This window comes from Chionomys nivalis, chromosome 20 (assembly GCF_950005125.1).
Source record: "Chionomys nivalis chromosome 20, mChiNiv1.1, whole genome shotgun sequence".
Classification (NCBI taxonomy): domain Eukaryota; kingdom Metazoa; phylum Chordata; class Mammalia; order Rodentia; family Cricetidae; genus Chionomys; species Chionomys nivalis.
Window position 1 is genome coordinate 10,316,062 of NC_080105.1, and position 27,081 is coordinate 10,343,142.

Here is a 27,081-nt window from a genome sequence, read left to right on the forward strand (position 1 = left end):
CTACACCACTTCCACCTTCAAAACATCCACCACCAACTCTACCACCTTCACCACACCCTCTACCACCACCTCCAACACCACAACCAACACCAGCACAAAAGCAATAACAATAACAAAATAACTATTGCTGACACTGTCAGTTTATTCCAGTAAATACCACAATCTGTCAGTCACTACACAGTAGGGATCAGAGTCATTGTCACAGATGTTTATTTTCTGCTATAAATTTTGATAAAATTTTCTTTTTACATTTTATTGATTCAAGAAAATATTAGCATTGGGATTTTGGTGGGGATTTTATTGACTCTGTAGATTATTTTTGGTAGGATTGTCATTTTTTACTATATTGATCCTACCTATCCAAGAGCATGAAAGAGCTTTCCATTTTCTGATAGCCTCTTCATCTTCTTTCTTCAAAGTCTTAAAGTTCTTGTCAAACAGGTCTTTCACTTCTTTGCTTAGTGTTACCCCAGGATATTTTATGTTATTTGTGTTTACTATGAATGGAGATGTGTCTCTGATTTGTTTCTCAGCTTCTTTATCATTTGTATATAGGAGGGCTACTGATTTTTTTATTAGATTTTGTATCAAGCTACATTACTAAAGGTATTTATCAGCTATAGGAAGTCCCTGATAGGGTTTTTGGCATCATTTATAAATACTATCATATCATCTGCAAATAGCAAAAGATTAAGACAGCCTACTGAATGGGAAAAGATCTTCACCAACCCCACATTGGAAAGAGGACTGATACACAAAATATATAAAGAACTCAAGAAATTAAATGTCAAAGTTCTAAATAATCCAATTAAAAATGTGGAACAGACCTAAACAGAAAACTCCGAACAGAAGAATCTCAAATAGCCGAAAGACACTTAAGGAAATGTTCAGCATCCTAAGCCATCAGGAAAATGCAAATCAAAAGCACTTCAAGATACCATCTTACACCATTCAGAATGACTAAGATCAAAAAACACCAATTATAGCTTATGCTGGAGAGGATGCAGAACAAGGGGAACACTCCTCCATTGGTATTGGGAATGCAAACTCGTACAACCACTTTAGGAAAAATATGGCATTTTCTCAGAAAACTAGGAATCAATCTACCTCAAGACCCAGCAATACCACTCTTGGGCACATATATATATATATATATATATACACTCAAAGGATGATTAATCATACTATAAGGACATTTGTTCAAATATGTGCATGGTGGCATTATTTGTAATAGCCAGAATCTAGAAATAATTCAGATTGCCCCTCGAATGAATAATGGATAAAGAAAATGTGGTATATTTACTCAATGGAATACTACTTAGCAGTAAAAAACAATGAGATCTTGAAATTTGCATGCAAATGATTGAAACTAGAAAAAAACATCCAGAGTGAGGTAACCCAGACCCAGAAAGATGAGCATGGTATGTACTCACTCATAAGTGAACACTAGCTCTAAAGCAAAGGATAATGAGCCTATAGTCCACTACCCCAGAGAACATAAATAACAAGGTGAACCTTAAGAAAAACATATGTAGGCTCCCTGCAGGGGCTCTACCCCCCCATACTGCCTCTCTCTTCTTGTCCCACCCAGCTTGCATCCGGAACCCTTCTTCCTTCTGTCCCCTTTCCTCTTTGGGCACATAACACCATCCAGCTCAGTCTGTCTGGCGCTGGGGGCAAATCCTCAGGGCAAGTAGGCAGGCGAGACCTCCTTTGTTTCACTGGACTGCCTGCACCAACCAAGGTAGGCGCTTTGTTTACGAACTACCCAATCTGCACGGAGATCTGATCTCGGCACCAGGAGAGACAGCAGAGGGTGAGTTTGTGACCAGTGGCGGTGGAAACAGCCCTGGACAGGGAACTCTGAAGTTCCTCATCCCCCTCCCTATACTCCCTGGGCTCCCTGCAGGGGCTCTATACCCCGCATACTGCCTCTCTCTTCTTGTCCCACCCAGCTTGCATCCGGAACCCTTCTTCCTTCTGCCCCCTTTCCTCTTTCGGCACATAACACCATCCAGCTCAGTCTGTCTGGCGCTGGGGGCAAATCCTCAGGGCAAGTAGGCAGAGGAGACTTCCTTTGTTTCACTGGCCTGCCTGCAACAAGCAAGGAGAGACATCACTAGAGCACCAGGAGAGCTATCACTGCAGAGAGCCATCACTGGGAAGGTACATCAGTAGGCAAGGAGACCTGATCCGGTAAAAGAACATCCAGAGGGGAGCATTCGGAGAAAGAGATGGGCAGGCGCCAATGCAAGAATTCACCTAACAATCTGAAAAACTATATGAAACCACCAGAACCCAGCGACCTCACAACAGGAGGACATGAACACCTTAATCACGAAGAAGTAGATAAAATTGACTTTATGAAAGTGATTGACGCCCTTAAACAACATGTAAAAAATACCCTTATAGAAATGGATGAGAAGTATAACAGAAAGTTTGAAGAATTGAGTAAATCAGTGAATGATACCCTAGGAAACCAAGGAAAAACAATCAAACAGATAATGGAAACAGTTCAAGACTTAAAAACTGAAATGGAGGCAAAGAAGAAAACACAAACAGAAGGCCAGCTGGACAGGGAAAATCTAGGTAAACGAATAGAGACTACAGAAGCAAGCATAACCAACAGAATACAAGAGATAGAAGAAAGAATCTCAGATTCTGAAGATACCATAGAGAAAATAAACACGCTGATCAAAGAAAACAGCAAGGCCAACAAATTCTCATCACAAAACATTCAGGAAATATGGGACACAATAAAAAGACCAAACCTAAGAATAATAGGAATAGAAGAAGGAGAAGAAGCGCAGCTCAACGGTCCAGAAAATATATTTAATAAAATTATAGAAGAAAACTTTCCCAACCTAAAGAAAGATATACCTATGAAGGTTCAAGAAGCATACAGAACACCGAATAGGCTGGATCAAAAAAAAAATCCTCTCGCCATATAATAATCAAAACACAAAGCATACAGAATAAAGAAAGAATACTAAGAGCAGCAAAGGAAAAAGGCCAAGTTACTTATAAAGGTAAACCTATCAGACTTACACCTGACTTCTCTATGGAAACCATGAAAGCCAGAAGGTCCTGGATAGATGTACTGCAGAAACTAAGAGACCATGGATGCAAGCCCAGACTACTATACCCAGCCAAGCTTTCGTTCACTATAAATGGAGAAAACAAAATTTTCCAGGATAAAAAAAAATTTAAACAATACGTAGCCACAAATCCAGCCTTACAGAAAGTAATAGAAGGAAAATCACTAACCAAGGAGTCCAACAATGACCACAATATCTCAGACAACTAGAGACCCTTCACCAGCGCAACACAAAGAAGGGGAACACACAAAATTTACAACTTAAAAAATGACCGGAGTTAACAATCACTGGTCATTAATATCACTTAATGTCAATGGCCTCAACTCTCCTATAAAAAGGCACAGACTAAGAGATTGGATACGAAAACAAGATCCAACATTCTGCTGTTTACAAGAAACACACCTCAACCAAAGACAGGCACCTACTCAGAGTAAAGGGTTGGGATAAGGCTTATCAAGTAAATGGACCTAAGAAACAAGCAGGGGTGGCCATACTAATTTCTAACAAAGTTGACTTCAAACTTAAATCAATCAGGAGAGATGGAGAGGGACATTTTCTACTCATAACAGGAACAATTCATCAGGATGAAGTCTCAATCCTGAATATCTATGCCCCTAATATAAAAGCACCCACGTACGTAAAAGAAACATTGTTAAAACTCAAGGCAGCCATCAAACTGCACACATTAATAGTAGGAGACTTTAATACTCCTCTCTCACCAATGGACAGGTCAATTAGACAGAAACCTAACAGAGAAATAAGAGAATTAATGGAGGTAATGAATCAAATGGACTTAACAGACATCTATAGAATATTCCACCCAAATAGGAAAGAATATACCTTCTTCTCTGCAGCTCATGGAACCTTCTCAAAAATCGACCACATACTCGGTAACAAAGCAAACATCCACAGTTACAAAAAAATATTAATAACCACCTGTATCTTATCAGATCACCATGGATTAAAGCTAGAATTCAGCAACAATGCTACCCCCAGAAAGCCTACAAACTCATGGAAACTGAATAGTCAACTACTGAACCATACCTGGATTAAGGAAGAAATAAAGAAAGAAATTAAAGTCTTCCTTGAAGACAATGAAAATAAAGAAACAACATACTCAAACCTATGGGACACTATGAAAGCAGTTCTGAGAGGAAAGTTCATAGCACTAACTGCCCACTTAAAGAAAACAGAGAAAGCACACATTGGAGACTTAACAGCCCACCTGAAAGCTCTAGAAAAAAAGAAGCAGATTCACCTAGAAGGGGTAGAAGACTGGAAATAATCAAACTGAGGGCTGAAATCAACAAAATAGAAACACAGAAAACAATTGAAAGAATCAATGAATCAAAAAGCTGGTTCCTGGAGAAAATCAACAAGATTGATAAACCCCTATCCAAACTAATCAAACGGCAGAGAGGAAATTTACAAATTAATAAGATCAGAAATGAAAAGGGGGACATAACCACAGACACAGAGGAAATTCAGAAAATCATTAGATCTTACTACAAAAGCCTGTATGCCACAAAACTGGAAAATGTAAAAGAAATGGACGCTTTTTTAGATAAGCACCATATACCAAAGTTAAACCAGGACCAGGTGAACAACCTAAATAGACCTGTTAGTCGTGAAGAATTAGAAGCTGTTATCAAAAACCTCCCTTCCAAAAAAAGTCCAGGACCAGATGGTTTCAATGCGGAATTCTACCAGAACTTCCAAGAAGACCTAATACCTATTCTCCTTAATGTATTTCACAATATAGAAACAGAAGAGTCATTGCCAAATTCCTTTTATGAAGCTACAGTAACTCTGATACCAAAACCACACAAAGACCCAACCAAGAAAGAGAATTACAGGCCAATCTCACTCATGAACATCAACGCAAAAATCCTCAACAAAATTCTGGCAAACTGAATCCAAGAACGCATTAGAAAAATTATCCATTATGATCAAGTAGGCTTCATACCAGAGATGCAGGGCTGGTTTAACATACGCAAATCTATCAATGTAATCCATCATATAAATAAACTGAAAGAAAAAAACCATATGATCGTTTCATTAGATGCTGAAAAAGCATTTGACAAAATTCAACATCCCTTTATTGATGGAGGAAGGTCATTGGTTAAAAATAAAGAAACTGCTTGGCCCTCATAGGTTAAAACATAGGTGGGTGGAGTAAACAGAACAGAAAGCTGGGAGGAAGAGGAAGTGAGCTCAGATTCGACAGCTCTGCTCTCTGGAGCAGACGCCATGCTCCCCTCTCCCCAGCAGACGCAATAAAGCTCCGACCCAGGATGGACGTAGGCTAGAATCTTCCCGGTAAGCACACCTTGGGGAGAATAGAAATGGGCCAAGCAGTGTTTAAAAGAATACAATGCGTGTGTTGTTATTTTGGGCATAAAGCTAACCATGCGGGAGCCGGGCTGTGGGAAGAGGCCCGCAGCTCCCTACTACAGATGGCGCCCACGTGGATAACTGCATCCACAGAAAGCCTGAGAAAGCTTGGGAAAGAATAGAGTAAAGCGTGTTTTCTTGGTAGCAGCAATTTCTCGGGTCTGCTCTGCTTGCTAGAGGCAAGCAAGCACTCTCATCTAAGAGAGGCTTCCTGACTCAGCTTCAGCTGTGAAACCTTGCAGCTCATTTAAGAGGTCCTGCCACGAAGTACTTAAAACGGTGTTGGTGAAAAGCTGAAGGCATGCTTTTTGGTTTTCAGCCGTAGCAGGAAAAAAGTTGTGCTGTTTTAAAATGCCGGCTTTCTGGGCCATCCTGCCAGGGCAAACTCTGACTGTTTGAGGCAGGAGGGCTGACTACAGAGAGAGGACTCGAATGTTGTCTGTGGATATAGTATTGCAGCTTGTTTGCTGGCAAGGACCTTGAAACGCCACAGAGTTGTGGTGATAAACATGGCTACAGCCGGTACCTCAGCCATGAGGCTGGAAAGCTAAGGAATGGCTGGATCCAGTCGTCGAAGCCACGGCTTTCGTCCTACTGATATTGCTCAGTAATTTAAAGGCTCGTGTGGTCAGAAAAAGAGAGAGATACAGTAAAGAGAGATTCAAAGACAAAGAAAACTTTAAATGATTTACAGTGTGTTTAAAAGTATATGCAGGCTGAAAGTTCTTAAAAGTAAAAAAACAAAAATAAGGAAGTAGTTGGGTGTGGTAGTACACACCTTTAACCCCAACACTTGGAAGGCAGAGGGAGATTGACCTCTGAGACTTCAAGGTGTGGTAGCACACGCCTTTAATCCCAGTGCCTAGAAGGTTGAGACAAACTGATCTCTGAGAGTTCAAGGACAGACTGGTCTAAAGAGTTATTCCAGGACGAAGATATACAGAAAATATAAAATAAAAGTAAAAGTAAAAGAAATAGAGGTTAAAATAAAGCTGCACAAAGATGGAAAGTACACAGAAAATCTTGATACTGTATGCTATTATGCTCTCTTTGAATTGTTTGAATGCTGAGGAAAGAGCAACATCTGCTAAAAGATATTTGTTTATAAATGCTGCTGAACTAATCCAAAATAGATATTTTCAAAATACCTTGACTTCAGAATTTGGATCTAAGGATATGATACTTTGGAAAAGAGATTCTGCTTTTGTTTTCACAGAGAATGAGACTCTTTGGATTGCTTCTATTCCAATATGGTATGATAGACCACGTCCTCCTGAAAGGTTGCTGTGAACACCCTCAAAAAATTACTTTGCTCAACTGCAGACTGAGATGAACCTAGCACACAGGTTATACCCTGAAATATCTGATTAACAGCGCCCCCATTCAGCAGGAAGCAGTTTGGAGAGAAATAACTGCGCCCATGTTCCCATATATTGTTTATAAATGTTCTTTTACATTTAAAGGGGGAGATGATATAGATGTGAATAATTTGCATTGATATGAATCTTGGTTTACTGATATTAATTTAAGGTCAATTTTATTATATGTATATGTATTTCTGATATTGATTAAGGTATTGTGATTGTGTAGTTCACTTAAAAATGTAATGTGTATAGGTTGTTAATGGATAATTATCAATAATAGTCAAGTTTGTAGTCATGTTAGTTAGATTTTCTAGATGTGCATGCATATATTTCAGATAGGCATTCATCATATCTTTCAAAGGCTAGAGAATATGGTATTTTAAATGTTTTAATAACTTAGGGTTTTTCATGACAATGAGACACTCTGCTCCTGGCAGCACCAATCTACTTCAAGAAGAAGATGGGCATCGAAGAGGATCCTTATGGAGTTTGATAGCCATTTGGGCAAGAAACTGCTCTTGCCTGGACTATTTTATAAACTGGACACAAAGAACCCGCAGAGAGAGGACTGCTGAACTTGCCTAAAGGTGAGATGATCTTTTGGGGTTCCTGATTCATGAAAGAGACATGAATTCATGCGAGACATTCTGCAGGACACAGCAGATAGTGACTGAACTGCCTTTGAAATTTCCTGCTTCATGGAAATGTCTGCTGGAAACTATGGGCCTGTAGGCCGAAGATGGGTGCCCCAACGGTACAGAGAAACTTTGGGTGACTGTCAAGGCAGCGAGATGTCTCTGTCATTTCTAGAGTTTGAAAGTTGCTTATTTTTTGTTTGCTTGGGTAATATTGTATCTTTCTGGAGTCTTTGATGGAGTTGAAGAATAGATAGATAGTTATAGTTTTCCTTAGTTATGATAAAGATAAAATAGATGGAAATATTATAATTTTTACTTGATAACTGTTTTGTTATATGTAATTTTGCTATGTTAAAGTTAAAGCCTTCCTTTTTTTTGTTTAAACAGAGAAAGGGGAAATGATGGAGGAAGGTCATTGGTTAAAAATAAAGAAACTGCTTGGCCCTCATAGGTTAAAACATAGGTGGGTGGAGTAAACAGAACAGAAAGCTGGGAGGAAGAGGAAGTGAGCTCAGATTCGACAGCTCTGCTCTCTGGAGCAGACGCCATGCTCCCCTCTCCCCAGCAGACGCAATAAAGCTCCGACCCAGGATGGACGTAGGCTAGAATCTTCCCGGTAAGCACACCTTGGGGAGAATAGAAATGGGCCAAGCAGTGTTTAAAAGAATACAACGCGTGTGTTGTTATTTTGGGTATAAAGCTAACCATGCGGGAGCCGGGCTGTGGGAAGAGGCCCGCAGCTCCCTACTACACTTTATGATAAAAGTCTTGGAGAGATTAGGGATACAAGGGTCATACCTAAATATAATTAAAGCTATATACAGCAAGCCGACAGCTAATATCAAATTAAATGGAGAGAAACTTAAAGCCATCCCACTAAAATCAGGAACACGCCAAGGCTGTCCACTCTCTCCATACCTCTTCAATATAGTTCTCGAAGTTTTAGCAATAGCAATAAGACAACATAAGGGGATAAAGGGGATTCAAATTGGAAAGGAAGAAGTTAAACTTGCATTATTTGCAGATGATATGATAGTGTACATGAGCGACCCCAAAAACTCCTCTAAAGAACTCCTACAGCTGAGAAACGCCTTTAATAATGTGGCAGGATACAAGATCAACTCCAAAAAATCAGTCGCCCTCTTATACACAAAGGATATGGAAGCAGAGAGAGAAATAAGAGAATCATCACCTTTCACGATAGCCACAAACAGCATAAACTATCTTGGGGTAACTCTAACCAAGGAAGTGAAAGATCTATTTGACAAAAACTTTAAGGCATTGAAGAAAGAAATTGAAGAGGATACCAGAAAATGGAAGGATCTCCCTTGCTCTTGGATTGGGAGAATCAACATAGTTAAAATGGCAATTCTACCAAGGGCAATTTATAGATTCAATGCAATCCCCATTAAAATCCCATCAAAATTCTTCACAGATCTTGAAAGGACAATAATCAACTTTATATGGAGAAACAAAAAACCCAGGATAGCCAAAACAATCTTATACAATAAAGGAACTTCTGGAGGCATTACCATCCCTGACTTCAAACTCTATTACAGAGCTACAGTAATGAAAACAGCGTGGTACTGGCATAAAAACAGAGAAGTCGACCAATGGAATCGTATAGAAGACCCGGATTTTAACCCACAAACCTATGAACAACTGATTTTCGATAAAGGAGCTAAAAGTATACAATGGAAGAAAGAAAGCATCTTCAACAAATGGTGCTGGCACATTTGGATTTCAACCTGTAGAAGAATGAAAATAGACCCATATCTCTCACCATGCACAAAACTCAAGTCCAAATGGATCAAAGACCTCAATATCAATCTGAACACACTGAACCTGATAGAAGAGAAAATGGGAAGTACCCTACAACATATGGGCACAGGAGATCGCTTCCTATGTATAACCCCAGCAGCACAGACATTAAGGGCAACATTGAATAAATGGGACCTCCTGAAACTGAGAAGCTTCTGTAAAACAAAGGACACTGTCATTAAGACAAAAAGGCAGCCTACTGACTGGGAGAAGATCTTCACCAACCCCGCTACAGACAAAGGTCTGATCTCCAAAATATATAAAGAACTCAAGAAACTAGACTTTAAAAGGATAATTAACCCAATTAAAAAATGGGGCACTGAACTGAACAGAGAATTCTCAACAGAAGAAGTTAAAATGGCCAAAAGATACTTAAGGTCATGCTCAACCTCCTTAGCGATCAGAGAAATGCAAATCAAAACAACTTTGAGATATCATCTTACACCTGTCAGAATGGCTAAAATCAAAAACACCAAGGATAGCCTTTGCTGGAGAGGTTGTGGAGAAAGGGGTACCCTCATCCATTGCTGGTGGGACTGCAAACTTTTGCAACCACTTTGGAAATCAGTGTGGTGGTTTCTCAGAAAAATTGGGATCAACCTACCCCTGGACCCAGCAATAGCACTCTTGGGAATATACCCAAGAGATGCCCTATCATATGACAAAAGCATTTGTCCAACTATGTTCATAGCAGCATTATTTGTAATAGCCAGAACCTGGAAGCAACCTAGATGCCCTTCAATGGAAGAATGGATGAAGAAAGTGTGGAATATATACACATTAGAGTACTACTCTGCGGTAAAAAACAATGACTTCTCGAATTTTGCATGCAAATGGATGGAAATAGAAAATACGATCCTGAGTGAGGTAACCCAGACCCAAAAAGAAGAACACGGGATGTACTCACTCATAATTGGTTTCTAGCCATGGATAGGGGCCACTGAGACTATAATTTGTGATCCTAAAAAAGCTAAACAAGAGGGTAAACCCAAGGAAAAACATATAGATATCCTCCCAGCTATGGGAAATAGACATGACTGATGGGCAAAAAAATTGGAATCTTGAGGGTGGGGTGGGATGGGGATGAGGGGTGATGGGGAGAGAAAAGTGTGAAGGAGAGGATGAGGGGAACTGGGGGAATCTGGGTGATTGGGGATAAAGGAAGGTTCGATAGGGGAGCAGGGAAACTCATACCTTAGGTAAGGGAGCCACCTAAGGGTTGGCAAGAGACTTGAACTTGGAATGGCTACCAGATGCCCAGGGCAATGTCCCCAGTTAGTTAATTGGGGCACCTGAGGATAGGGAACCTGAAATGAACCTATCCTATAATCATACTGATGAATATCTTGCATATCGCCATAGAACCTTCATCTAGCGATGGATGGAGATAGAGCCAGAGACCCACACTGGAGCACCGGACTGAGCTCCCAAGGTTATAATGAGGAGCAGAAGGAGAGAGAACATGAACAAGGAAGTCAGGACCATGAGGGGTGCACCCAACCACTGAGACAGTGGGGCCGATCTATTGGGAGCTCACCAAGGCCAGCTGGACTGCTACTGAAAAAACATGGGATAAAACCGGACTCTCTGAATGTGGCGGACAATGAGAGCTGACGAGAGGCCAAGGAGAATGGCACAGGAACTTTCATCTGGCGATAGATCGAGAGAGAGACAGAGACCCAATTTGGATCAACCATCTGAGCTCTTAAGGTCCAAATGAGGAGCAGAAGGAGGGAGAACATGAGCAAGGAAATCAGGACCACGAGGGGTGCACCCACCCACTGTGACAGTGGAACTGATCTATTGGGAGCTCTCCAAGGCCAGCTGGACTGGGACTGAATAAGCATGAGTTGAAACTGGACTCTCTGAACATGGCGGACAATGAAGGCTGATGAGAAGCCAAGGACAATGGCACTAGGTTTCGATCCTAATACATGAACTGGCTTTGTGGGAGCTTAGCCTGTTTGGATGCTCACCTTCCTGGGCCTGGATGGAAGTGGGAGGACCTTGGTCTTCCTGTAGGGCAGGGAATTTGGACTGCTCTTCAGTATCGAGAGGGAGGGGGAATGGACTGGGGGGAGGAGAAGAGGAGTGGGGATGGGGGAGGGGAGTGGGGGGAGGGGGCAATGTATGGGAGGAGGGGGAGGGAAATGGGAAACGGGGAGCAGTTGGAAATTTTAATTAAAAAAGAATAAAAAAAAGAAAAACATATGTAGATACCCCTGGGAAGGGAAATAGACAAGATCTCCTGAGAAAATTGGGATCATGGGGTTGAATGGAAATGAGAGGGTAGAATGGGAGAAGGATGGGAGAAGGAAGGAGCAGGAGAACTTGAGGGAAAGGGATGATCTAAATGGAGGAAGAACAGAGACAGAGAGCAAGGAAAGAGATATCTTGATTGAGGGAGCCATTATGGGGCTAGCAAGAAACCTGACACCAGAGAAATTCCTAGTAATCCACAAGGATGACCCTAGCTAAGACCCTAAGCAACAGTGGCAAGGGGGCCTCAACAAGTCCTGCCCTGTAGTCAGATTGATGACTATCTTAAAAGTCATCATACAAACTTTATTCAGCAACTGATGGAAGCAGAGTCAGAGATCCATAGTGGAATACTGGTCTGAGCTCCCAAAGTCTAGTTGAAGAGTGGGAGGAGAGAGAATATGAGCTGATGTGGGATTTCCCTCAATATGCTGTGAATATGTTCTATTACCATTGGCTAATAAAGAAACTTCTTTGGCCTATGGAAGGGAAGAATAAATCCAGGCAGGAAGTCCAAGAAGAGATAGAGCAAGAAAGAAGTTGGAGTCACACAGATGTCATTTAGCTGCCAAAGGAGAAAGATGCCAGAAACTTACTGGTAGGCCACAGCCTCGTTGGGATACAAAGATTAATAGAAATGGGTTAATTTAAGATGTAAGAGGTAGCTAGGAAAAATCTTAAGTCATCGGCCAAATAGTGTTGTAATTAATATAATTTTTGTGTGATTATTTGGATCTGCGAGGCTGGGATAACAATACACATTCTCCAATTACAGAGACCAATCTTTCATGATCATTGATGCAAAAATACTCATTAAAATACAGGCAGCCAGAATCAAAGAACCCATCAAAATATTATGCTCCATGATAAAGTTGGCTTCATCCCATAGATGCTGAGATGGTTCAACATATGAAAATCTGCCAATGCAATAAACCATACAAAAAACTTAAGAAAAAACATATTATCATCTCATTAGATGTTGAAAATGCCTTTGACAAAATATGAGATCCCTTCATGATAAAGGTATAGGAGAGATCAGGGATACAAGGCATGTATCTAAACATAATAAAAGCAATATCCACCAAGCAGATCTAACATCACACTAAATAGAGAGAAACTCAAAGTTATTCCCCTAACATCAGGAAAAAGACAAGGCTATCCACTATAATACTATTTAATATAGTACTGAAAGGTCTAGCTGGAGCATTAAGACAACAAATGATCTAAGAGATATGAACTGGAAAATAAGAAGTCAAACCTTTGCTATTTGCAGATGATATGATAGTATACATAGGTGGCCTCAAAAATTCAACCAGGTAACTCCTACAGCTGATAAACACCTTCAGTAATGTGGCAGGATACAAGATCAACTCAAAAAATCAGTAGCCTTCCAATATACAAATGATAAATGGGCTGAGAAAGAAATCAGAAAAGCATCACCATTTATAATAGCTGAAGATAACATAAAATATCTTGGTGTAACACTAACAAAAGAAGTAAAAGATCTGTATGACAAGAACTTCAAGTGTTTGAAGAAATAAATTGAAGAATATATCAGAAAATAGAAAGATCTTCCATGCTCTTAGATAGAAAGGATCAACATAACAAAAATGAAAGTCCTGCCAAAAGCAATCACTGATTCAATGCAATCCCTGTCAAAATCCCATCATAACTATTATCAGACCTTGAAAGAGCAACACTCAACTTCATATGGGAAAAAATTAAACAGGATAACCAAAAAAAAAAAAAAAACTATACAATAAAGGAACTTCTGGAGGCATCACCATCATGACATCAAGCCCTATTAAAGAGCTACAGTAGCGAAAACAGCTTGGTATTGGCATAAAAACAGACAGGTCTATCAATGGAATCAGTTAAAAACCTGATAATAATCCACACAGCTATTAACACCTAATTTTTGAAAAAGAAGCCAAAATTATACGATGGAGAAAGAAAGCATTTTCAATAAATGGTGATGCCATAACTGGATATAAGCATGTAGAAGAATTCAAATTTATCCATATTTAAAGCCATGCACAAAATTCAAATGCAAATGGATCAAAGACTTCAACATGAATCCAATCATACCAAATCTCTTAGTAGAAAAAGTGGGAAGTAGTCTTGAATACATGGGCACAGGAGACCACTATCTAAATATAACACTAGTAGCACAGACACTGAGAGTAACAATAAATAAATGGGACCTGCGGAAACTGATAAGCTTCTGTAAAGCAAATGACACATTCTCACAGATTGAGTCCATTTTCCCAGAGAATATTATTAGTAACTTTCAAATTGCTCATAAAACTGCATGTTTCCACTTAAAAGTCCATCAGACTACCTAATAGCTAATCCACCATTAAAGCAAGTTTAGCATTTGTTGTGATAAATGTGCTATTACTTGAAAGAGGGGGGTTAGGAAATTCTGTGTAGAATTGCACACTTACTGGCCATGCCATCTTCAGCAACCAATTATCCTTCCTTTCTTTACTTGTCAGTTCTGAGTACAAGCTAAGGCAAGGAAAGAATCACTTGTTTTACACAGCTTCAAACCATGTATTTCCAGAGCCATTGGAAGCTTCATCTCTTTTCATGAGAAAAATATTCTAGATTTATCACAAATTATTTATGAGCAGAATTCCTGGTGAGATATGTTCCCTTGAGTCATCTTTTATCTCTCTATAGGAATCTGGTACCCCAGCAATATAAAAAGCTAAATTCGTGATGACCTGAGACCAACTGGAAGCCTCTAGCCCTTGCATGAAGGTGTGGTCCTTCAATCAACAGGGGAAGTTACATCATTTGGAACCCATATTTAACATCTAAACAAATAGTTGTTTGGCAATGGCCTGGGATCATCTGATACATTGACTCTGACTGTCTTCCCTCCATCTAATAATGAGCAAAGAGCTATTCCACATGCCATATTCAGTGTCTGAATCACCTGGCTTTAAACACATGCTCCATCTTTGAGTAGCTAGGATGGTAGGCAACTCTTACATTATTCTCCTTCTACAACCCATACCCAAGCTTCCACAGCACAAAGACACTATGTATGTCTATTTCTCTGAGTATTATTTTCCCTGGTGTCTATGTGACAGGCCAACTTAAACTGATGTGTCTACAAAGATAACTCCCAAAGCCATCCAAGTTCTCTTCCCCACCTTCTCCCCTACATTCATTTTCCTTTCTATTGCCCTTCATCTTTATTAGTTTTAAGCCCAGCCATGCTTATTATTTTTAAAAATGTGTTGCCTACAAATAATGGAATTTATTGCAGAAACAGGATGATAACTTATGAATAGCAAGAGTTTTGAGGTTCACATACTGAATTGTGCTTACTGGCCTTATGATGCTTCCTTATCTAATAGATGCAGGGATAATTTTCAAAGAATGCAAAGAAGTAGGGAAAAAATCAAACCATTCTTTGAATACAACTCTGCTTTATAAGTGGTTTTTTTAACCAGCAAACAGAAACCTAGACTGATGAGTTTGTGGGTCTGGGTACCTCTGCCTAGGTACATTTGCTAAATCTCTTCCTTCATCATTAAAATGTGGCTGGGTCCTACAGTGGCTTATCTGAAGTAATTTGGAAAGGGTAATGCGAGTACAGTGGATTCTGTGGCTCTTCATCTGGTTGCTCCAACTCTTCCTTCAGGGACCAAGTATTGTTTCCTTCAGATAATGGAGTGTGGGTGTCTGACAGCCGTGGATTGCAATCTCTCGAGAAATTGCTCCTCACCAAAGAGGTTCATTAGACTCAAAGTTATGCTCATTTCTGAAAGTTGTTTCTACCCATTGACAAGTTCATTATAGACTCCAAAGGCCCTGTTACTCAATTCTGTCTTTCTCTTCATGGCTGCCCTAACACTAGAAGTGCCCTCTGGTGTCAGCGGAGGTCTTTGTGACATCTTCATACACAGTTCAAATTCCAAACAAGTGTTGAAACTGATTGTGGCCCAACAAGCTTCATCCCCTTCCCCACCCATTACCATATACACAAAGGCTCCATCTCAGGGTCGGTGTATGCAGCAATCTCACTTGGGACTGTGAGCAAATCCTTTTCCCTTCTTTGAAAACAGCAGAAATGCAGTGGTTGAGTTTTGGGCTATAGCTTGTATTCTTAGAAATGGATTTTTGGAGTCTATTCTTTTTGGAGGGATACTTTGCTCAGCCTAAATATAGTGTGGGGAGGGCCTTGGTTCTGCCTCAAAATGATGTGTCAGACTTTGTTGACTCCCCATGGAATGCCTTACCCTCTTTGAGGGATGGATGGAGGTGGGAGGAGAGAAGGTAGGGAGAGTAGGGAGAGAGGGGAGAGAGTGGGAACTGGGTTAGGTGTGTAAATGAGAAAAGAACAGTTTTAAAAATTAATCAATCAATTAATTAAAGAAATTAGAAATAGGAAACTTATACCATGGTTCAATAATTATTTTATAAAACATGCTAAAGTATTGTAAAACTCTTTCAGTGAAATGAAATGTAGTGTAAAGGTCAATTTTTATGTATATTGTAATAGTAAAAAGTATGTAATACAAAAATGTGTAATATAAACCATGTTTTTAAGTAAATATTTTCAAGCAAGCCTTCACTTCTCTAGAAAAAAATAAAATCTCAACAACGGAAAAGAGGTAAGTCTATAAAAATTAGTAAAAAAACTAAGCAAAACTGCAAAGAGTACAGGAAGAGTTTTACTAACAAGAGGCTTTCACAAGTCTTAGTGAGAAATGTAAGTTGAAAAGCCAGAATAAAGTGTCACTGTGTGTTTGTAACCGCCCCGGTTGGATATGGTGAAGCTCACCTACAATCCCCATACTCCAGATGTGGAAGCAGGAGGATCAGGAGTTCAAGAACATCCTCGACTACACAGTATGTATAAGGCCAGCTTCCATGACACAACACCCAGTTTCAAAAAACTGAAAGCAAAATAAAAACTTCAGAAATAGTGAGAAACAAATTTTAATGCAAAATAAACACCATTACTTAGAAAAGATAGCTATCCTTAAACTAACCTAAGTTTTTATATTCTTTCTTCTGTTTGATACAACTTTTTTCACTTGTGGTTTTCCTTCAGTAACTTTCATTGTTTTTTCTTTTCCTTGTCCTTTTTTTTCCTGCCTTCTTTATTATTTTTATGCCCAGTGTATAAAACCAACCCCTGCCCCAACCCTTTAGTCCCCACTGAAACAAGTTAACAAAGTTCTTGCTTGCAGGCTGCCTCTTCCGTTGAACTTTTCATTTTATTTTGTAAAGCTCCTTCTTGCCTAAATCTTTTAGCATTATTAAAAACAAAAACCAGAGAATGCTTAAACTAAAATTGCCTTTGAAAAGACAATAGTAAATTGGAACATATTCTTTTATGTTCCTCACTTATGCCCTCTCAAATTAAAGAGTGAACTGTCTCTCCAGTAAATAACAGTATTTCGGAGTCACTCCATGCTTGGCAATAAGGGAGGCCCTGGATCCTGGTAAGTAGCAACAGCTGATGTAGCCCCGACAGAATAACAGAGGGTCTTATTGACTGTCTCTGGCTTTGAACCTTCTAAGTAGACACTGTTTTCTGTTGACTTACCCTGGAGTTTTAAGCCGGAGACAGTGCCGAACATAGTGTCAACTGGTCCTGGTGCCAGAAAGATCAGAGGCCCTGCAATATTTACAGTTCCCCTTCTTGGGTTTCCAGAAATGAAATGGCCAGACTGAATGGAGAAAATCAAGGCCCAGCTGGCTAAAACCACAACTGGCAGCCAAATACTTGGGCAGGTTCCAAGAGCTGGTGTTTAAAGAGGCCAATTTACAGAGAAAATTACAACTACCAGAGCGACGGCTGCCACAGTAGCTTCAGCATGAAGCTGTAAAACCTTCCTTGGTTCAAACAATTTTCATTTCCAAAGTTTGTAAGCTTACTGATTTCTTCAGAAACATTCTTATCTTAAGAGTAAATCCCTTAAAAATAGCCTGTTCTTCACAGACATAATAGTAGTAAATTTGTTTTATATACTTGGTAAATGTTGGATTACTAAGGATGAGGGCTATCATCTTATTTTTGTTTAAGTCCATTTAGAAGAATGACCTGTTTTTAAAAGTTTCTCAATTTTTAAAGGATCCACAGAGAAACAAGAAAGACTTAAGAATTTAAGTGAAGTAGTAGGATAAAGAGTTTTGCCAACTAAAACTAATTTGGGAGGTTCCTAATACATCTTGAAGCCAACTGTAAAAAAAAATTGATTTCCTCTTTTTTTTTTCTCTTTTTTTTCCTTTTTTTTATTCTTTTTTACTTAAAATTTCCAACTGCTCCCCGTTTCCCATTTCCCTCCCCCTCCTCCCACATATTGCCCCCTCCCCCCGCTCCCCTCCCCCTATCCCCACTCCACTTCTCCTCCCCCTAGTCCACTCCCCCTCCCTCTCGATACTGAAGAGCAGTCCAAATTCCCTGCTCTACATGAAGACCAAGGTCCTCCCACTTCTATCACGGTCCAGGAAGGTGAGCATCCAAACAGGCTACGCTCCCACAAAGCCAGTTCATGTATTAGGATCGAAACCTAGTGCCATTGTCCTTGGCTTCTCATCAGCCTTCATTGTCCGCCTTGTTCAGAGAGTCCAGTTTCAACCCATGCTTATTCAGTCCCAGTCCAGCTGGCCTTGGAGAGCTCCCAATAGATCAGTTCCACTGTCACAGTGGGTGGGTGCACACCTCGTGGTCCTGATTTCCTTGCTCATGTTCTCCCTCCTTCTGCTCCTCATTTGGACCTTAAGAGCTCAGATGGTTGATCCAAATTGGGTCTCTGTCTCTCTCTCGATCCATCGCCAGATGAAAGTTCCTGTGCCATTCTCCTTGGCCTCTCATCAGCTCTCATTGTCCGCCACATTCAGAGAGTCCGGTTTTATCCCATGTTTTTTCAGTAGCAGTCCAGCTGGCCTTGGTGAGCTCCCAATAGATCGGCCCCCCTGTCTCAGTGGTTGGGTGCACCCCTCATGGTCCTGACTTCCTTGTTCATGTTCTCTCTCCTTCTGCTCCTCATTATAACCTTGGGAGCTCAGTCCGGTGCTCCAGTGTGGGTCTCTGGCTCTATCTCCATCCATCGCTAGATGAAGGTTCAATGGCGATATGCAAGATATTCATCAGTATGATTATAGGATAGGTTCATTTCAGGTTCCCTATCCTCAGGTGCCCCAATTAACTAACTGGGGACATTGCCCTGGGCTTCTGGTAGCCATTCCAGGTTCAAGTCTCTTGCCAACCCTTAGGTGGCTCCTTTAACTAAGGTATGAGTTTCCCTGCTCCCCCATCCAACCTTCCTTTACCCCCAATCACCCCGATTCCCCCAGTTCCCCTCATCCTCTCCTTCACACTTTTCTCTCCCCATCACCCCTCAACCCCATCCCACCCCACCCCCCAAGATTCCCATTTTTTGCCCATCAATCTTGTCTATTTCCCATAGCTGGGAGGATATCTATATGTTTTTCCTTGGGTTTACCCTCTTGTTTAGCTTTTTTAGGATCACAAATTATAGACTCAGTGGCCCCTATCCATGGCTAGAAACCAATTATGAGTGAGTACATCCCATGATCTTCTTTTTGGGTCTGGGTTACCTCACTCAGGATCATATTTTCTATTTCCATCCATTTGCATGCAAAATTCGAGAAGTCATTGTTTTTTACCGCTGAGTAGTACTCTAATGTGTATATATATTCCACACTTTCTTCATCCATTCTTCTATTGAAGGGCATCTAGGTTGCTTCCAGGTTCTGGCTATTACAAATAATGCTGCTATGAACATAGTTGGACAAATGTTTTTGTCATATGCTAGGGCATCTCTTGGGTATATTCCCAAGAGTGCTATTGCTGGGTCCAGGGGTAGGTTGATCCCAATTTTTCTGAGAAACCGCCACACTGATTTCCAAAGTGGTTGCACAAGTTTGCAGTCCCACCAGCAATGGATGAGGGTACCCCTTTCTCCACAACCTCTCCAGCAAAGGCTATCCTTGGTGTTTTTGATTTTAGCCATTCTGACAGGTGTAAGATGATATCTCAAAGTTGTTTTGATTTGCATTTCTCTGATCGCTAAGGAGGTTGAGCATGACCTTAAGTATCTTTTGGCCATTTTAACTTCTTCTGTTGAGAATTCTCTGTTCAGTTCAGTGCCCCATTTTTTAATTGGGTTAATTATCCTTTTAAAGTCTAGTTTCTTGAGTTCTTTATATATTTTGGAGATCAGACCTTTGTCTGTAGCGGGGTTGGTGAAGATCTTCTCCCAGTCAGTAGGCTGCCTTTTTGTCTTAATGACAGTGTCCTTTGCTTTACAGAAGCTTCTCAGTTTCAGGAGGTCCCATTTATTCAATGTTGCCCTTAATGTCTGTGCTGCTGGGGTTATACATAGGAAGCGATCTCCTGTGCCCATATGTTGTAGGGTACTTCCCATTTTCTCTTCTATCAAGTTCAGTGTGTTCAGATTGATATTGCGGTCTTTGATCCACTTGGACTTGAGTTTTGTGCATGGTGAGAGATATGGGTCTATTTTCATTCTTCTACAGGTTGACATCCAAATGTGCCGGCACGATTTGTTGAAGATGCTTTCTTTCTTCCATTGTATACTTTTAGCTCCTTTATCGAAAATCAGTTGTTCATAGGTTTGTGGGTTAAAATCCGGGTCTTCTATACGATTCCATTGGTCGACTGCTCTGTTTTTATGCCAGTACCACGCTGTTTTCATTACTGTAGCTCTGTAATAGAGTTTGAAGTCAGGGATGGTAATGCCTCCAGAAGTTCCTTTATTGTATAAGATTGTTTTGGCTATCCTGGGTTTTTTGTTTCTCCATATAAAGTTGATTATTGTCCTTTCAAGATCTGTGAAGAATTTTGATGGGATTTTAATGGGGATTGCATTGAATCTATAAATTGCCCTTGGTAGAATTGCCATTTTTACTATGTTGATCCTCCCAATCCAGGAGCAAGGGAGATCCTTCCATTTTCTGGTATCCTCTTCAATTTCTTTCTTCAATGCCTTAAAGTTCTTGTCAAATAGATCTTTCACTTCCTTGGTTAGAGTTACCCCAAGATAGTTTATGCTTTTTGTGGCTATCGTGAAAGGTGATGATTCTCTTATTTCCCTCTCTGCTTCCATATCCTTTGTGTATAAGAGGGCGACTGATTTTTTGGAGTTGATCTTGTATCCTGCCACATTACTAAAGGCGTTTATCAGCTGTAGGAGTTCTTTGGTGGAGTTTTTGGGGTCGCTCATGTACACTATCATATCATCTGCAAATAATGCAAGTTTAACTTCTTCCTTTCCAATTTGAATCCCCTTTATCCCCTTATGTTGTCTTATTGCTATTGCTAAAACTTCGAGAACTATATTGAAGAGGTATGGAGAGAGTGGACAGCCTTGGCGTGTTCCTGATTTTAGTGGGATGGCTTTAAGTTTCTCTCCATTTAATTTGATATTAGCTGTCGGCTTGCTGTATATAGCTTTAATTATATTTAGGTATGACCCTTGTATCCCTAATCTCTCCAAGACTTTTATCATAAAGGGGTGTTGAATTTTGTCAAATGCTTTTTCAGCATCTAATGAAACGATCATATGGTTTTTTCTTTCAGTTTATTTATATGATGGATTACATTGATAGATTTGCGTATGTTAAACCAGCCCTGCATCTCTGGTATGAAGCCTACTTGATCATAATGGATAATTTTTCTAATGTGTTCTTGGATTCGGTTTGCCAGAATTTTGTTGAGGATTTTTGCATCGATGTTCATGAGTGAGATTGGCCTGTAATTTTCTTTCTTGGTTGGGTCTTTGTGTGGTTTTGGTATCAGAGTTACTGTAGGGTCATAAAAGGAATTTGGCAATGACTCTTCTGTTTCTATATTGTGAAATACCTTAAGGAGTATAGGTATTAGGTCTTCTTGGAAGTTCTGGTAGAATTCCGCATTGAAACCATCTGGTCCTGGACTTTTTTTGGAAGGGAGGTTTTTGATAACAGCTTCTAATTCTTCACGACTAACAGGTCTATTTAGGTTGTTCACCTGGTCCTGGTTTAACTTTGGTATATGGTATTTATCTAAAAAAGTGTCCATTTCTTTTACATTTTCCAGTTTTGTGGCATACAGGCTTTTGTAGTAAGATCTAATGATTCTCTGAATTTCCTCTGTTTCTGTGGTTATGTCTCCCTTTTCATTTCTGATCTTATTAATTTGCAAATTCTCTCTCTGCCGTTTGATTAGTTTGGATAGGGGTTTATCAATCTTGTTGATTTTCTCCAGGAACCAGCTTTTTGATTTATTGATTCTTTCAATTGTTTTCTGTGACTCTATTTTGTTGATTTCAGCCCTCAGTTTGATTATTTCCAGTCTTCTACCCCTTCTAGGTGAGTCTGCTTCTTTTTTTTCTAGAGCTTTCAGGTGGGGTGTTAAGTCTCCAATGTGTGCTTTCTCTGTTTTCTTTAAGTGGGCAGTTAGTGCTATGAACTTTCCTCTCAGGACTGCTTTCATAGTGTCCCATAGGTTTGAGTATGTTGTTTCTTTATTTTCATTGTCTTCAAGGAAGACTTTAATTTCTTTCTTTATTTCTTCCTTAATCCAGGTATGGTTCAGTAGTTGACTATTCAGTTTCCATGAGTTTGTAGGCTTTCTGGGGTAGCATTGTTGCTGAATTCTAGCTTTAATCCATGGTGATCTGATAAGATACAGGTGGTTATTAATATTTTTTTGTAACTGTGAATGTTTGCTTTGTTACCGAGTATGTGGTCGATTTTTGAGAAGGTTCCATGAGCTGCAGAGAAGAAGGTATATTCTTTCCTATTTGGGTGGAATATTCTATAGATGTCTGTTAAGTCCATTTGATTCATTACCTCCATTAATTCTCTTATTTCTCTGTTAGGTTTCTGTCTGATTGACCTGTCCATTGGTGAGAGAGGAGTATTAAAGTCTCCTATTATTAATGTGTGCGGTTTGATGGCTGCCTTGAGTTTTAACAATGTTTCTTTTACGTACATGGGTGCTTTTATATTAGGGGCATAGATATTCAGGATTGAGATTTCATCCTGATTAATTGTTCCTGTTATGAGTAGAAAATGTCCCTTTCCATCTCTTCTGATTGATTTAAGTTTGAAGTCAACTTTGTTAGAAATTAGTATGGCCACACCTGCTTGTTTCCTAGGTCCATTTACTTGATAAGCCTTATCCCAGTCCTTTACTCTGAGTAGGTGCCTGTCTTTGTGGTTGAGGTGTGTTTCTTGTAAACAGCAGAATGTTGGATCTTGTTTTCGTATCCAATCTCTTAGTCTGTGCCTTTTTATAGGTGAGTTGAGTCCATTGACATTAAGTGATATTAATGACCAGTGGTTGTTAACTCCGGTCATTTTTTTTTAGTAGTAGATTTTGTGTTTTTCCCTTCTTTGAGATGTGCTGGTAAAGGGTCTCTAGATGTCTGAGTTACTGTCGTCATTGTTGGACTCCTTGATTAGTGATTTGCCTTCTATTACTTTCTGTAAGGCTGGATTTGTGGCTACGTATTGTTTAAATTTGTTTTTATCCTGGAAAATTTTGTTTTCTCCATTTATAGTGAACGAAAGCTTGGCTGGGTATAGTAGTCTGGGCTTGCATCCATGGTCTCTTAGTTTCTGCAGTACATCTATCCAGGACCTTCTGGCTTTCATGGTTTCCATAGAGAAGTCAGGTGTAAGTCTGATAGGTTTACCTTTATAAGTAACTTGGCCTTTTTCCTTTGCTGCTCTTAGTATTCTTTCTTTATTCTGTATGCTTTGTGTTTTGATTATTATATGGCGAGAGGATTTTTTTTTGATCCAGCCTATTCGGTGTTCTGTATGCTTCTTGAACCTTCATAGGTATATCTTTCTTTAGGTTGGGAAAGTTTTCTTCTATAATTTTATTAAATATATTTTCTGGACCGTTGAGCTGCGCTTCTTCTCCTTCTTCTATTCCTATTATTCTTAGGTTTGGTCTTTTTATTGTGTCCCATATTTCCTGAATGTTTTGTGATGAGAATTTGTTGGCCTTGCTGTTTTCTTTGATCAGCGTGTTTATTTTCTCTATGGTATCTTCAGAATCTGAGATTCTTTCTTCTATCTCTTGTATTCTGTTGGTTATGCTTGTTTCTGTAGTCTCTATTCGTTTACCTAGATTTTCGCTGTCCAGCTGGCCTTCTGTTTGTGTTTTCTTCTTTGCCTCCATTTCAGTTTTTAAGTCTTGAACTGTTTCCATTATCTGTTTGATTGTTTTTCCTTGGTTTCCTAGGGTATCATTCACTGATTTACTCAATTCTTCAAACTTTCTGTTATACTTCTCATCCATTTCTATGAGGGCATTTTTTACATGCTCTTTAAGGGCGTCAATCACTTTCATAAAGTCAATTTTATCTACTTCTTCATGATTAAGGTGTTCATGTCCTCCTGTTGTGAGGTCGCTGGGTTCTGGTGGTTTCATATAGTTTTTCAGATTGTTGTGTGAATTCTTGCATTGGCGCCTGCCCATCTCTTTCCCCGAATGCTCCCCTATGGATCTTCTTTTACCGGGTCAGGTCTCCTTGCCTACTCATGTACTTTCCCAGTGATGGCACCCTGTAGTGATAGCTCTCCTGGTGCTCCAGTGATGTCTCTCCTGGTACCAATATCAGATCTCCGTGCCCAAAGACGGCTCTCCTGGTACCCAGATTAGCTCTCCCACTGATGGCTCTCCTGGTGCCAAGATCAGATCTCCATGCACGTTGGGTCGTTCGTAAACAAAGGCCTTACCTTGCTTGGTGCAGGCAGGCCAGTGAACCAAAGGAAGTCTCGCCTGCCTACTTGCCCTGAGGATTTGCCCCCAGCGCCAGACAGACTGAGCTGGATGGTGTTATGTGCCCAAAGAGGAAAGGGGGCAGAAGGAAGAAGGGTTCTGGATGCAAGCTGGGTGGGACAAGAAGAGAGAGGCAGTATGCAGGGTGTAGAGCCCCTGCAGGGAGCCCAGGGAGTATAGGGTGGGGGATGAGGAACTTCAGAGTTCCCTGTCCAGGGCTGCTTCCGCCACCGCCGGTCACAAACTCACCCTGCTGCTGTCTCTCCTGGTGCCTAGATCAGATCTCCGTGCAGGTTGGGTAGTTTGTAAACAAAGGCCTTACCTTGCTTGATGCAGGCAGGCTGGAGAGACAAAGGAAGTCTCGCCTGCCTACTTGCCCTGAGGATTTGCCCCCAGCGCCAGACAGACTGAGCTGGATGGTGTTATGTGCCCAAAGAGGAAAGGGGGCAGAAGGAAGAAGGGTTCTGGATGCAAGCTGGGTGGGACAAGAAGAGAGAGGCAGTATGCAGGGTGTAAAGCCCCTGCAGGGAGCCCAGGGAGTCTGATTTCCTCTTATACATAAAATATAACTCCAGCTTTGGTAGTTTAGGAAGTACTCATTTGTCTTCCTGGGGGATGGGAAGATGGAAGAGTCACGATGAAACACTAGAACTTTAGTAAATATGCTAATGACTCCTTCCTCCCACCCCTTTTACTAGGCTTCAATAAGGGCAACCACCCTGAGAGAGGCCATTACTTAACCCTGGGCTCTCTGATGGGTGCCAAGTCAGAAATACAGCCATATCCAGGTGACTGCTGTACACATTATAGGACCATCTTTTTTTCACAGGCCAGGAGCAAAGAGGTTTGAGAGCGATTTAGCAAAGCTTCTTTCTTTCATATACACACATGCACATGTAAGTGACTGAGGGAAAGAGAGGACATTCAGAGAAAGAAGCAAGGGGTCCCACCAGGTAGTACCCCCAACCACTGTTCTTTGACTATAATTCCGGAAACAGATAAAGGCAGTAACTAGAAGACATTACCTCAATATAGGGCACGATCTTGCAGGAGAAATTTTCCAAAAGCCACTTCTTGGTCAGCTCATGGAAGATGACCAGGGGTAGGCAGAAGAAGATGATGAGAAAGTCCCAGAAGGCCAAGTTTGCTAAGAGAGAATTGGAGATGCTCCTCATGTAGTAATTGTGGCACACAATGCACATCACCGCCAAGTTACCAATGATACCAGTCCCAAAGATTACCACAGATAAGCACATGACTGCATAGGCGCCATAGGACTCCTGGGTCAGGGGGTAGAAAGGGTTCTTCAGTCTCATGCGCCTGCTTGTGCTGTTTCCACGTCGCGGACCCCCTTGGTCAGGGATTCAGTCATCTACAGACCCGTTTTGTGGCAGTGCCCTGCGTGGGGGAGTAATGGTCCTCCCTTCGTGCCCCTCTGGAGGCTTTCGGTGGGAACCCTGGAGTTGTCCAGTTCTCTGTGGCCAGTAAAAAAAGATCTCTGGGTTTAGGCTCCATTTTCACACCCTTCTCCTGGCTGCTCCGAGGAATGCCAGCGCCCCTGGGACTCATCTCTTCCCCCTCCGAAGTCTGTAGGAAGAGTTGGAGGTCCGTAGGGTCCCTTCTCCCCAAATTTCCCAATGGCTCTTTACCCTGCGCACCTTTCCACCTCCAGGCAGCAGGTGGCTTGGTTGGACGACCCAAGAGCCCAGCAGCTGCGGCACCTGCAGCCTCTTCATTCACACCTGTCTTGCTGTCTCGGACCGGTGGGAGGTCCCAAGAGGTCGCCCCTCTCACTTCTGCTTCCAGTTTCTCCCTGGGCATACAAACTTGCAGAATGTCTCTCGCAGAATTTCCTCGTTCCCGGGCATCCCTGCTGTGGCGTTGGAGCAGTGGGGGACAATTGCCCCCGAGACAAGTTCCATTCCTGGCCTCAGAGACAAAGCTCAGGGCAGCAGAGACAGAAACCTTCATCAGCAGGAGAAGCAGCAGCCGCGATGTATGGGAGAAAGGCATGCCTCGGGCCGGCATGGCTCGCCGGGGGCGCACCTAGTAGCCCAGCTCTTACTTAGCACCGACACCTGCTGCCAAACTTGGTGCAGAGAGTTAGACACATGTCACATACTCGCCGCTGGGTAGTGGAGAGGAGCTGAAGACTACTGGGAAAGCAGGGAACAGAACCCGGGGGGGGGTGTGACACAACACACCCCCTACAGTCTTTCCACGTTTGGAGTCCTATGCATTTCGCAGTCAAATGTAACCCAAGCTCTGATCACCGGAAGGTTCAGAGGGAAAATAGCAGATCCAACCAGACTGACCTTGAAAAGTTGCAAACACCACCCTATTGTTTCCTAATGTTGCGACTGGACTGGGCACAGCCTGGAGGAAGCCCCGCGTTCCTCCCTGCCTTTGGGTGGTGGCTGCCTTCTTGGTAACAGTTGCTTTGCTATTTACATCCTTTTGGTACAACTTTATCCAGTCGCTAGTCGAGGTCTCTTGAGAGAAAGGAAAACAAGTCCCCTCCACCAGGGGACTGGCTGTCACAATCCCACTCCCAGCTGGCAGGGAACCCGTTGCAAACAGCCAATGCTCCTGGTCAGAGGAAACTCTTGTCTGGTTTAACTCAGGCCACTTTCGAGGCTTCTGTTGCCAAGGAGAAGCCAGATTCGAAACCCGCGGCTGCTGTCAAAGTTGCTGTTCCTTCAGCTCAAAGTTGA

General features: G+C 41.2%; 2 pseudogenes; both read right to left on the minus strand.

Moving 5' to 3' along the window:
- LOC130863102 (prosaposin receptor GPR37-like) lies at nucleotides 1-26,395 on the minus strand (annotated as a pseudogene).
- Nucleotides 1-27,081, minus strand: part of LOC130862527 (non-receptor tyrosine-protein kinase TNK1-like) — a 414,731-nt pseudogene that overhangs the window by 71,470 nt on the left and 316,180 nt on the right.